Source organism: Oratosquilla oratoria, chromosome 23, assembly GCF_046742065.1.
Source record: "Oratosquilla oratoria isolate Oo_2021 chromosome 23, ASM4674206v1, whole genome shotgun sequence".
In the NCBI taxonomy this organism is placed as follows: Eukaryota; Metazoa; Arthropoda; class Malacostraca; order Stomatopoda; family Squillidae; genus Oratosquilla; species Oratosquilla oratoria.
This window is the reverse complement of record NC_134799.1, coordinates 13391799-13406798: the sequence shown is the minus strand read 5'-3', so window position 1 is coordinate 13406798 and position 15000 is coordinate 13391799. Positions and strand designations below refer to the sequence as shown.

The 15000-nt window shown below is 50.1% G+C and overlaps 1 protein-coding gene across 3 annotated transcripts in view; it reads right to left on the bottom strand.

Moving 5' to 3' along the window:
* RNF220 (ring finger protein 220) overlaps positions 1-15000 on the bottom strand; it is a 349206-nt gene that overhangs the window by 261999 nt on the left and 72207 nt on the right. The window lies entirely within an intron of this gene.

The window sequence follows — 15000 nt, the reverse complement described above, 5'->3', positions numbered from 1 at the left end:
ATACATTTCTTTAGTGTAGGCCTATATATTGGTGGAATTCGAGAGAGTGCAAGTTTTCCAGATCAGCCTCCCTCACTCCCTACCTCCCTCCCTTCCCCCCTCCCTACCTCCCTCCTTTTCCCCCTCCCTACCTCCCTTCCCCCTCCCTACCTCCCCCTTCCTCCCTCCCTTCCATCTCTATTCATCCAAAGAAGAACCAACGAGGTCTGAAACGACACAAGGCTGAAGGCCGCCTTCCCCCCCTCTTTGCTAAGAAGGGGAGGGCAGTGGTGACCGTGGTGGTGGGGACTGTCGTGGTAGTGGTGGTGGTTGTGGTAGTGGTGGTGGTTGTGGTAGTGGTGGTGGTTGTGGTGGGGATTGTGGTGGTAGTGGTACTAGTGGTAGTGGTTGTAGTAGTAGTGGTAGTGGTGGCAGTGGTGGCAGCGGTGGGACTGTGATGGTTGTGGTAGTTGTGGTAGTTGTGAGGGAGCTTGATGTGATGAATCGAGGAATAGTCTCAATGTGCAACAACACCGCTCAAAGGTACTCACGTTTGTCGGTCCCAATACGGCATGATTGTCTGTGTGTGTGTGTGTGTGTGTGTGTGTGTGTGTGTGTGTGTGTGTGTGTGTGTGTGTGTGTGTGTGTGTGTGTGTGTGTGCGTGCGCGTGTGTGTGCACGCAAACGCACGTAACAGATATTGCAGCAAAGAAGAAAATCTGCTAAAATGAAGCTCCATCTTTGTAATGCTAACAGTAATGGTACACTGTAGACAACAACAAAAACATGAATGAACACAGGAGTACTTCTGGTTTCGAAAGAGAAGATGAGAAGGAGGCGATAGAGGAGGAGAAGGAGGAGGAAGAGGAGGAGGAGGTGGAGAAAGAGGAGAAGGAGGTGGTGGAGGAGGAAGAGGAGGTGGTGGAGGAGGAAGAGGAGGAGAAAGAGGAGGAGGAGGAAGAGAAGGATGAAGGAGGAGGAGGAAAAAGAGGAGGAGGAGAAAGGAAGAAGAGAACGATGTGGCAGTAAAGGACAATGCGGAAGCCTTCTCGAGTTAAGGCCCAAGAGATGATGAACAATGATGACAAGGATCCCGCAAGTAAGTGCCACTCATTGAGGAGAACCAGAGGCACAAGTGGCACCAGAGGCACCAGAGGCACTCCTGAGGCATCACCAGAGGCTCCAAAGAGATTCCTCAGACGTCACCAAGACCTGACTTCGAGTCTGCAGTACACAAGAAGCACGTGGATCCAGAAACGTGCAGAACCCGATGAAGATACTCAGTTCAAAGTGCGGCGGAAACGGACCTTTTCCTCCTGTTCTGGCTCACCGACTCCCAGCCCATATTATTCTTCTCCACGGAACTCCCACCCACGTCCCTGTCGGGAATGAAGGAGTTACGGAGACTCTCCACTCGTAGTTTCTGTGCCGGGAGTCACGGTCCTTCTGGCTGCCGCCCGCTGGACATCGAAGACTCCCCAGGCCACAAAGAATCCCAGCCCCAAAGAGGTCTACCGTCTGACAACGGAATCGTTTGACATCCAAATGGGGTCTCAACCCTAGCCCATCCCCCTAACTCAGTGGTTCTCGACACGTTTCCTCGTGTACCTCGTACTTTTGTAGTGCTGTTGTTTAGTCTACTGGAAACCACCTCATCACTAAATCTAATCGTTGTGCATCCACTAACAACCACTATTTACAGGCCTGTGGCCCCACTTATGAAGCTCTATAGGACCCCAGAGGGTCACGGACCCCAGGTTGAGGACCACTACCCTCAGCCCTCTCCCATCCCGTCCCGCCCCTCCCCGCCCGAATCAATAACGCCCACGCTGACTGTTCCTGCATTGAAGGCCACCCACCGTGTAATTTTCGTTTTTGAGAGGATTTCTTTTGTACTGGAGTGCGACGCGATGCGGAGGCCGGTCCAGTCCGATCCAGCTGCTGGCTCATTCCTTTCCTTGATGGCAGAAGGCAGGACTCTCAGTATGTTTGTCCGTCCGTTGAAGAAGTTGCGTCGCGCCCTAGGCCACCTTCACCACTTGTTGTTATTGTTGTTGTTCTTCTTCTTCTTCTTCTTCTTCTTCTTCTTCTTCTTCTTCTTCTTCTTCTTCTTCTTCTTCTTCTTCTTCTTCTTCTTCTTCTTCTTCCTCTTCTTCTTCTTGCTCTTCTTTTTTCTTCTTCATCTTCTTCATTTTCTTCTTCATCTTCTTCTTCTTCTTGCTCTTCTCCTTGCTCTTCTCCTTGCTCTTCCTCTTGCTCTTCTTCCTCTTGCTCTTCTTCTTCTTCTCCTCCTCCAACGCTATTTACGATTGCTCACCCAGTTTCTAATCTAGCTCAGCAGATTACCTCTTATTCCATGCAAACCCAATTTAGGTAACACCTCGTACGGGACAGTATCAAAAGCCTTTTCCAAGTCCAGATATATTATACCTACACAACTCCTTCTGCCATAGTGTAACATAATAACTCACCAACCCATTCCCACGAAGAGGGAAGTGAGAAACCCCTGGGTTTCATAGGCCGATGTTTGGGTCGCCTCCCCGCCTGGCCACGCAGCGGGTCCCGGAAATCGAACTCACGACCATCTGCTCATGAGTTCGACACGGTATCCATTACATTATCGCGCAGCCCTCTAACATAATCATGTTGTTTAATTCTAGAAGCTTAGTCGTACGCTAATTAGCATTCTATATCTCTTCTGTTCTTTAATATCTCCTATAATCGTTCTTTAATAACTTTATGAATAAAGATAATAGGCGGTAATGGACAACGAACTAATTAGTGTAGGCCTTATGGTCTATTAATGTCTCCTCCATTCACGTTCTTGTATCTCTTATAGTCATAACTGTGTAGCCATGGAACTCCCTATTGTAGGCCTTATGGTCTCTTGCAGTCTGTGGCTTCTGTGTATCACTCTTGTTGAATATAAAAATGAAGGAGACTGCAAGAGACCATAAGGCCTACACTAGGTAGTTTCATGTCCCTTACCACCTGTCATCCCCATCCATAAAGTTATCTAACTTTTTCTTAAAACGACCAATAGTTTCAGCGCTCGGTACATGGTTACTAAGTCTATTCCATTCGTTGAACACCCTATTAGTAAACCAATTCATGCCTATTTCCTTCCTAAATCTAAATTTGTACAATAGGTGTTACGCTTTGTCCAATAGGAGCCACGCTTGATTACCTCCAGTCTTACGGCGCTGGAAGGCATCGAAACTTACAGTCTCTGGAAAGACGCAGAGTGCGAGGTGATCTAATAGAGGTGTTCAAGTGGGTCAAAGACTTTAACAAGGGTGAAGCAAACAAGGTCATCATATTAAAACAACAGGGCAGGACCCGCAGTAATGGACTTGAATCGGACAAATTTAGATTTAAGAAGGAAATAGGCAAGAATTGGTTCACTAATAGAGTGGTCAATGAATGGAATAGACTTAGTAACCATGTAGTGAGCGCTGAAACTGTCAGTTGTTTTAAGAAACGGTTAGACAACTTTATGGGTGGGGATGACAGGTGGTGATGGATATGGAGCTGCCTAGTGTAGGCCTTATGGTCTCTTGCAGTCTCCTTCATTCTTATGTTCTTATGAAAAAGACAATAAAATCGCGGAAGCTTCCGTCCATTCTTCGGGACCCAAATCTCCTCCGCCAGACCCGACCGGACTCTCAATCGCGTCGTAAACTAAGGCTCGTTACACACGTATCGACTTTTCGCCGTCCACGACCACACGTCATGACCATGGCTATTTGTGAAAGCGTCCATAGACAGCCGTGGTTATTTGAGGGAGTGATGTGTCGTGGACGGCGAAAAGTCGATACGTGTGAAACAAGCCTATTTGTGCGCGATACTCCAATTGGTCCAGGCGGCTCAGAAATGACAACCTATCAAAATGTCAAAGACTGGCAGTGCATACATTAAAACACAAACACACACACACACACACACACCTCGTGGCACAGTGGTTATAGTTCCCAACTGTCACTACGGAGGTCCGGATTCGAAGCCCGCCCAGGGCTGAAATAATTTCAGTATCGCTACACTGCGGGTCGTTACTCCAACTCTCGTGGGAAGGTAGTTTGGGTGGGTGTGCGTATAAGGTCACAGCATTACCCATAAATCGGTCATATATGACCTCTGAGCTCTCTTCCGTGCGGGAAATAACTGTCGATCACGAGTCCAACACGTGATCCAAGACCATGGTGAATAACACACACACATGCACACTGCTAGTTATGACAATTGGAGAGTAAAAGACAGGACCTCACGAGCGTTGCTCTTTCCATGTATAGTACAATTAGGTAAATATTACCCAGTACACCACATACACACAGGATTTCAGTCCTATATGTTACAATATATATCTATATACCAAAGGCTCCCCCTTATAAGAGAGGTAGCCAACCTGGGCAAACACCAAGACACATCCATCCCAGTACCATCCGTCAACCGTTTGTTTTCTAGATATAGGAAGAACACCAAGAGGAAAGGGAAGAGGGCTGCTGTAACCTGTAACTGGATACTCAGAGAAAGCAGAGAACCAGTGATGAACAAGATTCACGATATCGTTGTGTGTCTTCTAGAAGAAGGAATAGTGCCTCGAGAATAGAAAAGGTGCAATGTTGTTACAACGTAAGAACCCCTCATTTTATGTGTCACTGTCAATGACTTGCTGTGTGTGTGTGTGTGTGTGTGTGTGTGTGTGTGTGTGTGTGTGTGTGTGTGTGTGTGTGTGTGTGTGTGTGTGTGTGTGTGTGTGCGCGCTAGAGCTTGTAAATAAGAGAAAGATATATATATATATATATATATATATATACATATATATATATATACAGTATATATATATATATATATATATATATATATATATATATATATATAGATATATAAATAGAGAGAGAGAGAGAGAGAGAGAGAGACAGGAGTGGAGGAAAGATATGGAGGGATAAGGAGGAAACCAACGGGCTCCTGAAAGGAAGCTCAATTACCTCGGCATATCCGGCCTACCTGGCCCAACAACTACTCCAGAATCCCACACACTTACCTTTCCTTCTTCCCCCATTCCCGTAGATTCCACGACGTTTAACACTTACCTGTAACAAGAGAAAAGAGACATCAGCCTAAGAAGGCACCTCTGAACCATAAACATAAAAATATAAAAAACACGAACAAACTATCGAGTCTTTTGACGTTGTTGACATCGTCTAGAATCTAGATGATGACGGAGTACTTCTCAACTAGGGATCCGCAGAAACCTACCAAGATGTTCGCAGAAACCTCCAAGGGGTCCGCAGAAACCTCCAAGGGGTCCGCAGAAACCTCCAAGGGGTCCACAGAAACTACCAAGAGGTCCGCAGAAACTACCAAGAGGTCCGCAGAAACCTCCAAGAGGTCCGCAGAAACCTCCAAGAGGTCCGCAGAAACCTCCAAGAGGTCCGCAGAAACCTTCAAGAGGTCCGCAGAAACCTACCAAGAGGTCCGCAGAAACTACCAAGAGGTCCGCAGAAATTACCAAGAGGTCAGCACAAACTACCAAGAGGTCAGCACAAACTACCAAGAGGTCAGCACAAACTACCAAGAGGTCCGCAGAAACCTACCAAGAGGTCCGCAAAAACCTACCAAGGGGTCCGCAGAATCTACCAAGAGGTCAGCAGAAACTAACAAGAGGTCCGTAGAAACCTACCAAGAGGTCCGAAGAATCTATCAAGAGGTCCGTAGAAACCTACCAAGAGGTCCGCAGAAACTACCAAGAGGTCCGCAGAAATTACCAAGAGGTCCCCAGAAACTACCAAGAGGTCCGCAGAAACCCACCAAGAGGTCCGTAGAAACCTACCAAGAGGTCCATAGAAACCTACCAAGAGGTCCGCAGAAACTACCAAGAGGTCCGCAGAAACCTCCAAGAGGTCCGCAGAAACCTACCAAGAGGTCCTCAGAAACAACCAAGAGGTCCGCAAAAACTACCAAGAGGTCAGCACAAACTACCAAGAGGTCCGCAGAAACCTACCAAGAGGTCAGCACAAACTACCAAGAGGTCCGCAGAAACTACCAAGAGGCCCGCAGAAACTTACCAAGGGGTCCGTAGAAACCTTCCAAGGGGTCCGTAGAAACCTACCAAGAGGTCCGCAGAAACTACCAAGAGGTCCGCAGAAACCTTCCAAGGGGTCCGCAGGACGGGGACTTCAACATGTTACTTTATTTTCCATTTCGTAAATATACACGAATTTGTTTTATTTTATGTTTGTGTTATTTTTGAGTTCCGTGAGCTTCCTAGTTTTGGGATACATTACTTTAGTTCTCCAGAATCAATCATCAGTCTACGCACTCATCATCCTCGTTTCACACCAAGAGGGAGTTGCACACACACACACACACACACACACACACACACACACACACACACACACACACACACACACACACACACACGGCAACGACGTTAATGATGCAAATGGCACCAATGACGACAGAAAAAAATCAAATAAAGAAAACGGACAACACAACTCAAAAGACGACGTGCTTTCCACATTCACGAATTTAAGAGCAAACTAGACGCTGCGAGATACAAAGGCGTAGCTCCCCTTCCAGTAAGATACAACTAAGTAAATACAACTATGTAAATACACTACGTGGAGTACCATTACCACAACATTAACTGAAAGTATACTTCTTCATATTGGAAACGCGCCCGGCCACCTAACTGCTTCGAGACGTTGCTATATTCCGTAAACTAGGCTTATTACGCAATGGAGGATCATCAAGGTGACCGTACAGAACGTAGAAAAATCTATACGAGGCACTGGATTATACATTCAAAATTTATTATAACTTTAAATTTGTCGACTAATGCTATTAACCCCTCTTGTCCTTTCAAATACTTTCACAGATGTTGCCGCAACTGAATCTGGGTAGGCGGCAGGAAGGGGGGGGGGTTTGATCACGATCGTAAGCAAGTCTGTGACCATTCGATCAATGCCCACCTTCAGGAGGGGAGGGGAGGGGAGGGGAGGGGAGGGGAGGGGAGGGGAGGGGAAAGGAGGGGAATGGGGGGAGGGGAGGGGACGGGAGAGGAGGGTAAGGGAAGAGAGGGGACGGTTGGGGAAAGGAGGGGAGTGTAGGGGAAAGGAGGGGAGTGTAGGGGAAAGGAGGGGAAGGTAGGGTAGGGGAAGGTAGGGGAGGGTAGTGGAAAGGAGGGGAAGGTAGGGGAATAGAGGGGAGGGTAGGGGAATAGAGGGGAGGGTAGGGGAATAGAGGGGAGGGTAGGGGACGGGAGGGGAGGGTAGGGGATGGGAGGGGAGGGAAAGGGAAGGGAGGGGAGGGTGGGGGAAGGGAAGGGGAGGGGAGGGTAGGGGACGGGAGGGGAGGGGGGTGAGGGAAGGGATGGGAAGGGAGGAGAGGGTAGGGGAAGAAAGGGGAGGGGAGGGGAGGGGAAGGGTTGATGCCCTGGAATGCCAGTGGTGGGAGGGTGGGAGGGAGATAAAGAGAAAACGAGAGAGAAAAAGAGAGAGAGAGAAAGATAGAGAGAGAGAGAGAGAGAGAGAGAGAGAGAGAGAGAGAGAGAGAGAGAGAGATGGGGGGGGTATAAGAACCCAGTGGTGACTACACATCGATATACGAGAGACGTCCCAAAAATAAAAGAAGTGGGGTCAGACCGGCTCTAGGGCGAGAGGAGGGGGAGAGGGGGGAGAGGGGGAGAGGGGGGGAGGGGGGGAAGAGAGAAGGATCGAGGATCAAGTCGGCCGAACGCAATGCCGCAATCACACAGACAGTAAATGACGGCTCGGTGCACGACAGGAGTGGGACGGGTTTGGAGAGGGGGGGAAGGGGGGAGGGGAAATAAAAGAGGGGAGAGGGGAGGGGGAGGGAGGACGCAAGAGCAGTAAAAGCAGCCATGCATCACGAGGAAGGAGAAGGACTTACTGACTGACTTGACTTGACTGACTTGACTGACGTGACTTGACTTGACTGACGTGACTTAACTGATTTGACTTGACTGACTGGAGAGACTCAGATAGATTGGAGGGATAGGGAGGGAGCCAACGTGTAAAGAGTTGAAGGGAGGGGGAAGAGGGGGAAGAGGGGAAGAGGGGGAAGAGGGGGAGGGGGGTTGGCTCCTGTGGAAGGTTCTCCAGTTCACATCTCCCCTCATGGCAGTGACCCCCGGTTTCCGAGACCATAGAGCTTGCACTTGGCAGTTCCATGTCCTTTGCCACCTGTCATTCCCATCTATAATTTTATCTCATTTTCTCTTGAAACAACCGATAGTTTCAGCACTCACTAACTACCTGGTTACTAAGTCAATTCCATTTGTTAACCACTCTGTTAGTAAACCAGTTCTTGCCTGTTTCCTTCTTAAACCTAATTTTGTCCAATTTGTATCCATTACTACGTGTCTGGCCTGTTGTCTTAATATGATGACCTTGTCCGCATCACCCTTGTTAAAGCCCTTGACCCATTTGAATACCTCTTTCTGATCACTCCTAAGGGCCGGGAGCAAGTGACTCCATTCTTTATGGCATCAATGAGAGAGAGAGAGAGAGAAAGAGAAAGCGAGAGAGAGAGAGAGACAGACAGAGAAAGAAAAAGAGAAAGAGAGGGAGAGAGGGAGAAAGAGAAGGCGAAAAAGAGAAAGAAAAAAGAGAGGGAGAGAGAGAAAGAGAAATAAAAAGATAAAGAGAGAGGAGAAAGAGAAAGCGAAAAAGAGAAAAAAGAAATAAAAAGAGAGAAGAGAAAGTAAGAGAAAGCGAAAAAGAGAAAAAAGGGAGAGGGAGAGAGAGAGAGAGAGAAATAAAAAGAGAGAGAGGAGAAAGTATGAGAAAGAGAAAGTGAAAAAAGAAAAAGAGAGAAATAAAAAGAGAAAGAGGAAAAAGTAAGAGAAAGATAAAGCGAAAAAGAGAAAAAAGAGAGAGAGGGAGAGAGCGAGAGAGAGAGAGAGAGAGAGAGAGAGAGAGAGAGAGAGAGAGAGAGAGAGAGAGAGAGAGTGAGAGTCACCTCCTAACCCTTGACCAGACCACGTAGTGATTTGCGTCACACTTCAAGACGACATTACTACTGTTATTGTTGTTTGTTGTTTGTTGTTGTTTCTGTTGTTGTTGTTGTTGCTGCTGCTATTGTTGCAAAGAGAGTGGGGAAGGTGAAAGTTTCCTCTTTTGAACATAATCGCGTGGCGCCGACATTCACATAAAATAGACGACAACGACAACAACAACAACAACAACAACAACAACCATCCACGCAGTCCTCGGGTTGAACGGCAGAAACGACAACACGTGAGACGCATCGTGAGCCAAAGAAGGAAGGAGGGCAAGGAAGAGGGCGAGGAAGAGGGCGAGGGTGGGCGAGGGAGACGAGGGTGAGGGAGGAATGGGGAGGGGAAGAGGGCGACGGAGAGGTGAGGGAGGGCGAGGGAGGGCGAGGGAGGGTGAGGGAGGAAGGACGGAAGGGATGTGAAAGAGATGAAGGAGGAGTGTGTGAAGGGGGTGATTGGGTTGAGGAAGGGAGGAAGAAGGGAGGAAGGAGGGAGGGAAGGAGGGAGGGAAGGAGGGAGGGAGGAAGGGAGGGAGGGAAGCAGGGAGGGAGGAAGGGAGGGAGGGAGGAAGGGAGGGAAGCAGGGAGGGAGGAAGGGAGGGAGGGAGGGAGGGAGGGAGGGAGGGAGGGAGGAAGGGAGGAAGGGAAGGAAGGCAGGGAAGGAAGGAGGGAGGGAAGGAGGAAGGGAGGAGGGAGAGAAGGAGGAAGAGGAGGAAGAGGAGGAAGAGGAGGAAGAGGAGGAGTAGGTTGAGAGGCACCAAGTGTATGTGACGTGTCTGTGCTGGCGTCTTGTATCGCCGCTGCTGCAAATCGCGTCCAATTGTCGACGAAATGATTGGATTAGCGGCTGTCGGGCGGTTGTCGCGCGGCGGCAGCAGCGGCGGGAGACTCCATGGAAACCGTCATTCTGCCAAACGTCCTCGACAGCTTCTTCATCTTCGGCCCATTAGGTTCTTGAAGTTCCTCCTTCAAACGCGAAGAATTTGGAGCCAGTTATGGTTAAGTGGAACGTAAGATACAGAACCCCACGAGTGTTGCTCGTTTCCTCTATCCTACAGTTATAGTCCGTGCACTTCAAGGAGTCCGTTCAGGCTGTGGTATACGCCGTGATTTACTACAAGCCATTCTTAACTCTCTCTCAATCTCTTTTCTTTCTTCTCTTCACTCTCCTCTCTGTCCCTCTCTTTCTCTTCTATATCTCTTCTGTCTATCCCTCTCTCTCAATCTATTCTCTCTTCTCTCTATCCTTCCCTCTCTCTATCTCTCTCTCTCTCTCTTCTTTCTATCCCTCTCTCTTTCTCTCTCTGATACCAAGGAGAAGCTAAGGGGAAAGACCTCGAGGATTCCTGTGTTCCCTTCCCACAGATACTCCCGGACTGGCTGGTTATACGTTTCGACTGAATCAAACTACCGCAAACACTGCCATTCTCTAAACCACGACGACGACGACGACGACGACGAAAACGACGATGACAACGACAAAGAAGAGGAAGACGACGACGAAGACGACGATGATGACAACGACAAAGAAGAGGAAGACGACGACGAAGACGACGATGATGACAACGACAAAGAAGACGAAGACGACGACGACGACGACGAAAAAGACGAAGACGACGACGACGACGTTACGTAACTCCTTAATGCTTAGGCAAGAGGAAAGGGAACAAGGTAGCCACTTGGTTAACCCAAAGACTTGGCGAGAGAAGAAGAGAAACTATCGCGTTTGAAGGTGATTATTTTTTTCTAAATTTATTATATTTAATCTATTTATTTATCTCTTTACTTATTTATTCATTTATTAGTCTATTTATCTATTTATTGTGGATGCAGATCTACTGACGAACTCTGAGGGCCACGCGATATCTCGGCTGTGGCGGCGACAGAGGCCGGAGCGGCTTAATATCTTGGGCCAACGTCGTCTGACGTCGCCGTCGCTACCGTGCAGAAGAAGCAGCGGAGGAGGGAGGAGGGAGGAGGAGGAGATTGGAGGGAGGAGGAACAGGAGAAAAGGGGGGAAGAGGAGAGGGGAGGAGGTAAAGGAGGGGAGGAGGGAGGAGGAGGGAGGAAGAGGAAGAGGAGGAGAGGAGGAGGAGAGGAGGAGGAGAGGAGGAGGAGGAGGGATGGGGAGGGGACGGAGAAGGAAAAGGAGGAAGAGAAGGATGAGAATGAGGAAGAGGAGGAAGACGAGGAGGAAGACGAGGAGGAGGAGGAGGAGGAGGACGAGGAGGAGGAGGAGGAGGACGAGGAGGAGGAGGACGAGGAGGAGGAGGACGAGGAAGAGGAGGAGGACGAGGAAGAGGAGGAGGACGAGGAGGAGAAGGGAGGAGGAGGCGAGGAGGAAGAGGAGGAGGACGAGGAGGAGGAGGGAGGAGGAGGCGAGGAGGAAGAGGAGGAAAAGGAGGAAATTGTGGAGTAGGAATAAGAGAATGACGAGAAGGAAGAGGAAGTAGTAACAGGAAGAAAGGAAGGACGAGGAGGAGGACGAGGAGGAGGACGAAGAGGAGGAGGAGGAGGAGGTGAAGTAGTAACAGGAAGAAGGAAATGAGGGGCAGACGAGGACAAGGAGGAGGAGGAGGAGGAGAGGAGGAGGGGAGTAGGAGGGGAGTAGGAGGGGACTAGGAGGAGGAGGGGAGGAGGAGGAGGAGGAGGGGAGGAGAAGGAGGGGAGGAGGAGGAGGAGGAGGGGAGGAGAAGGAGGAGGGGAGGAGGAGGGGAGGAGGAGGGGAGGAGGGGAGGAGGAGGGGAGGAGAAGGGGAGGGGGGGAGGAGGAGGAGGAGGAAGAGGAAGGAGGAACTGTGCCACACTCCATTGCCGTTTCAACGACGTCAGCCTCGCTGGAGCGGTGGGGCGGGAGAGCGGAGAGGTCCATCCGTTGCCTTCCTCCAACTCTCCGGGTCTTCAAAGGCCTTCGATCTCGGGGGGGGGGAGAGAGAGCGAGACAGAGAGAGAGAGAGAGAGAGAGAGAGAGAGAGAGAAAGACGAGACAGAGGAGAGAGACGAGACAGAGGAGAGAGACGAGACAGAGGAGAGAGACGAGACAGAGGAGAGAGACGAGAGAGAGGAGAGAGACGAGAGAGAGGAGAGAGACGAGAGAGAGGAGAGAGAGACAAACAGGGGTGAGAGAGAGAGAGAGAGAGAGGGAGTGTGTGTGTGTGTGTGTGTGTGTGTGTGTGTGTGTGTGTGTGTGTGTGTGTGTGTGTGTGTGTGTGTGTGTGTGTGTGTGTGTGTGTGTGTGTGTGTGTGTGTGTGTGTGTGTGTGTGTGTGTGTGTGTGTGTGTGTGTGTGTTTGCTTAAGATTCACCATGGTCTTGGACCACGTGTTGGACTCGTCATCGACAGCTATTTCCCTCCCGGAAGAAAGTTCAGAGCTCATATATGACCGATCTATGGGTAATGCTGTGACCTTACACGCGCACACAGACACCCAACTCCCCGCTCACGAGAGTTGGAGGAACGACTCGCAGCGCAGCGATACTGACATTTCAGCCCTGGGCGGGCTTCGAACCCCAGCCGCCGTAGTAACGACCGGGAACTCTAACCACTGTGCCATCGCGCGTGTGTGCGTGCGTGTGTGTGTGTGTGTGTGTGTGTGTGTGTGTGTGTGTGTGTGTGTATGTGTACGCAAACACTGATATTTACAACGAAACTTATCTTATCCAATAGCTCTTAACCTAAAATAACCTAGTCTAACCTAACAATATAACGTAGCCATTCCATAGTAAAATCATGATCTTTGAATTGAAAAAAAAAAAAAATAATATGAAGAATGTGTTTGCGAGATTCTGGAAGAGAACAGGGAGGGGTCTGAGGGGTTTCCTGGAACCTGGATGAGGACGCGGATGCGAGAGACTGGAAACGGCGATGTCGAGGCACCTCAGAGGTGGCCAGAAGCCTCAAGGAAGAGGAGGAGGAGGAGGAGGAGGAGGAGGAGGAGGAGGGAGAATGTGGAAGGAGGGAGAATGTGGAAGGAGGGAGAATGTGGAAGGAGGGAGAAATGAGGTGGAGGAGGAGGGAAGAAGAACGGGGTGAGAGAAGGGAAGATGAGGGAGGAGGAAGGATAATGGAGGAGGGTAGAGGAGGGAGGAGGAAGAAGAGGAGGAAAATGAGGAGGAGGAAGAGGAGGAGTGGTTGGAGAAAAGGGAACTGGAGGAAAAGCAAGAAGGAGCGGAATAGTAGGAGTATTAGGACGAGCAGAGTTGGGGGAGGAGAGTTGGGGAAGAGAAGTGGGGGAGGAGGAAGAGGGGAGGAGGGGGAGAGGAAGAGTAGTAGCGGGAAGGGGAGACTAAGTGGAGGAGGAGGACGGGGAGGAATAGGAGGAAGGAGGAGGGGGAGGGAGAGCAGGAAGGGGGGAGAGTAGTAGGGGTAGGGGAGGGGGAGGGGGAGGGGGAGGAAGAGGGGGAGGGGGAGGAAGAGGGGGAGGGGGAGGAAGAGGAGGGAGAGGAAGTTAAGGAGGGGGAAGTAGGGAAGGGGGATAGGAGAAGTAGGGAGAGGAAGAAGAGGAAAAGGAGGAAGAGGAGGAAGAGGAAGAGGAAAAGGAGGAAGAGGAGGAAGAGGAAGAGGATGAGGAGGAAGAGAAGCAAGAGGTAGAGGAAGAGGAAGAGAAGGAAGAGGAGGAAGAGGAGGACAAGAAGAAGAGGACTAAGAGGATGTGGAGAAGATGAGGAAGAGGGGGAGGAGGAGAAGGGGAGGAGAAGAGGAGGAGGAGAAAGAGGAGGAGAAGAGGAGGAGGAGGAGAAGAGGAGGAAGAGGAGGAGGAGGAGAAGAGGAGGAGGAGGAGGAGGAGGAGGAGGAGAGGAGGAGAGGAGGAGGAGGAGGAGGAAGAGGAGGAGGAGGAGGAAGAGGAGGAGGAAGAGGAGGAGGAGGAAGAGGAGGAAGAGGAGGAGGAGACCGGCTGCTCAAGTTCCGCGTGGATGGCGGGTTTTCCGTACGACCTCGTCAAAGGCAATCACTCAGAAAAGACCAGCAGCGATACAAGGGAAGAAAATCGCAGCGGTCGGCCGGCCGGGGGGGGGCCGTGGCCGGGTGGCCGGGACCGAGAAGTCGCGAGAGAGGGAGAGAAGGAAAGAGGCAGGGAGGGGAGGTAGGCGGAGGTAAGGGAGGTAGGGGAAGAAGAGGAGGAGGAGGAAGAGGACGAGGAGGAGGAGGAAGAGGACGAGGAGGAGGAAGAAGAGGAAGAGGAGAAGAAGGAGCAACAGACCTATTGGTCCTCACATGGCTGACTAGTAGAGGGAGGAATAGGAGGAGGACGAGGACGAAAAGGAGGAGGACGAAAAGGACGAGGAGGAAGAGGAGGGGGACGAAAAGGACGAGGAGGAAGAGGAGGAAGAAGAGGAGGAGACGAAGGAAGACGAGGAGGAGGACGAGGCGGAAGATAAAGAGGAGAAGGACGAATTACAGTTATATGGACAAATGAGCAACAACAGAACTATTGGACCTTACATGGCTGACTAGTAGAAAGAGGAGTAGGAGGAGAAAGAGGGTGAAAAAGAGAGGAGGAGGAGGAAGAAGACGAAAAAGAGGACATGAAGGAAGAGGATGACGAAAAGGAGGAGGAGGAGGAGTAGGAGGAAGAGGATGAAAAAGGGAGAAGGAAGAAAAGGAGGAGGATGAAAAGGAGGAGATGAAGGAAGAGGAGGGCGAAAATGAGGAGGAGTAGGAGGAAGAGGATGAAAAAGAGAGGAGGAGTAAGAGGATGAAAAACAGAAGAGGAGGAGGAGGAGGAGGAGACTAGTATGAATGGACGAAAAAGGGCAGTTTCCTTCTGGGCAGAGCAGGAAAAAAGGGGAAACACAGGTGGAAAAAGGAAATTTTTATTCAGGCAAAAAAAAAAGAGAGAGAGATACAGACAAATGAGAGAGAATACAGAGAAAGAGAGGTGGAGTGGGTAGGAGAGAGGGAAAGGAAGAGAGGGGAGGGAAAGGAAGAGAGGGTGGGAAAAGGAAAGGATAAAGGAAAGGTAGGGAAAGGAGAGGAGGAGGGGGAGACAAAGAGACAGACA